Raw genomic sequence first — 2072 nt, 5'->3', positions numbered from 1 at the left:
TACAGGCATGAGCTACCGCGCCCGGCCCCCTCTGTACTAAAAATACAAAAATAAGTCGGGCGTGGTGGCCTGTGCCTGCTACTCAGGAGGCTGAGGCAGGAGAATCCCTTGAAACCTGGTGGCAGAGGTTGCAGTGAGCCGAGATCATGTCACTGCACTCCAGCCCAGGTGACAAAGTGAGACTTCGACTCAAAAACAGAAAGATTTCCAGTTTCTCTATTGTTCCTTGTGTAAGAGCACACACTTACTGTAAATCCTAACCTAAGGTCAAACAACCTTAATGTTATCATACTTCAAGTGTCCTGCTCGCTCCTCTGACTCACCCTTTCCCAGGCTATGAGTCTGGGAGTGAGAGTGTAGGGATCCACTGTCTTGTCTCGCTGCCTTAGACACAGACATGGCTTCTGTTCATAAGGCCCTATTAAATGTTTTTTCCTGAGAAGCCAGATTTGTCAGTCTCTTTTCAGCCTCTTAGCTTCCTCAGACTTTGGGGGCAGGTTTGTCTAGACCTGCCCACTACCCACCAGGGGAGGTTCACAGAGTCTAATCTTGAGTCCCAGGAGGGGAGGGGAGGAGAGGCAGCAAATAAAGAGCTAATGGCCAGGCATGGTGGCTCACACTTGTAATACCAGCACTTTGGCAGGCAGAGGCAGGCAGGGATCGCCTGAGGTCAGGAGTTCGAGACCAGCCTGGCCAACATGGTGAAACCCCAGCTCTACCAAAAATACAAAAATTAGCCAGTATGGTAGCAGGCGCCTGTAATTCCAGCTACTTGGGAGGCTGGGGCAGGAGAATTGCTCGAACCCGGGAGGTAGAGGTTGCAGTGGGCTGAGATCACACCGCTGCACTCCAGCCTGGGTAACAGAGGGAGACACCATCTCAAAAAAATAAAAAATAAAAAACCCGAATTAGCTAGTGTAGTGACACATGCCTGTAATCCCAGCTACTTGGGAGGTTGAGGCAGGAGAATCGCTTGAACCCTAGGCAACAGGAGCTAAACTCCCTCTCAAAAAAAGCTGCTGGGGGTGGTGGCTCTTGCCTGTAATCTCAGCACTTTGGGAGGCTGAGGCGGGCGGATCACAAGGTCAGGAGTTCGAGACCAGCCTGGCCAATATGGTGAAACCCCCATCTCTACTAAAAATACAAAAATTAGCTGGGCGTGGTGGCAGGTACCTGTAGTCCCAGCTACTCGGGAGGCTGAGGCAGGAGGATTGCCTGAACCCAGGAGGCAGAGGTTGCGATGAGCGGAGATCTCACCACTGTATTCCAGCCTGGAGACAGAGTGAGACTCTGTCTCTCAAAAAAAAAAAAAAAAAAAAGCTAATGACTGAGAATTTTCTAGAAATGGTGCAAGTCAGGAATCTATAAACATAGAATCACAATGTATATTGAGCAGGATAAATAAAAATAATCTAAATCTAGGTATGCTTTTGGAAAGCCGCAGATCGTGGCAGCGAGATGAATGGGAGACGTTTTTTTTTGAGACAGGCTCTGTCGCCCAGGCTGGAGTACAGTGGCATGATTTCCACTTACTGCAGCCTCTGCCTCTGGGGCTCAAGCAATCCTCCCACTTCAGCCTCCCCAGTAGCTGGGACTACAGGCACGTGTCACCACGTCTGACTAAGTCTTTTGTATTTTTAGTAGAGACAGTGAGGCAGGAAAATAGGGTCTGGAGGCAGGGCACGTAAGGCCAATTCACACTTCAACTATGACAGGAAATATCCTCTCCACAGGGCATAGGCCAAGTAAATAACCTTGTAACTTTACTTCATCCTCTTCTTTTTTTTTTTTTTTTTTTTTTTTTTTTTTTTTTTTTTGAGACGGAGTCTCGCTCTGTTGCCCGGGCTGGAGTGCAGTGGCCGGATCTCAGCTCACTGCAAGCTCCGCTTCCGGGTTTACGCCATTCTCCGGCCTCAGCCTCCCCGAGTAGCTGGGACTACAGGCACCCGCCACCTCGCCCGGCTAGTTTTTTGTATTTTTTAGTAGAGATGGGGTTTCACCGTGTTAGCCAGGATGGTCTCGATCTCCTGACCTCGTGATCCACCCGTCTCGGCCTCCCAAAGTGCTGGGAT

The sequence above is a fragment of the Trachypithecus francoisi genome, unplaced genomic scaffold (genome assembly GCF_009764315.1).
Source record: "Trachypithecus francoisi isolate TF-2019V2 unplaced genomic scaffold, Tfra_2.0 Lachesis_group14, whole genome shotgun sequence".
Taxonomy (NCBI): Eukaryota; Metazoa; Chordata; class Mammalia; order Primates; family Cercopithecidae; genus Trachypithecus; species Trachypithecus francoisi.
This window is presented reverse-complemented; position numbering follows the sequence as displayed.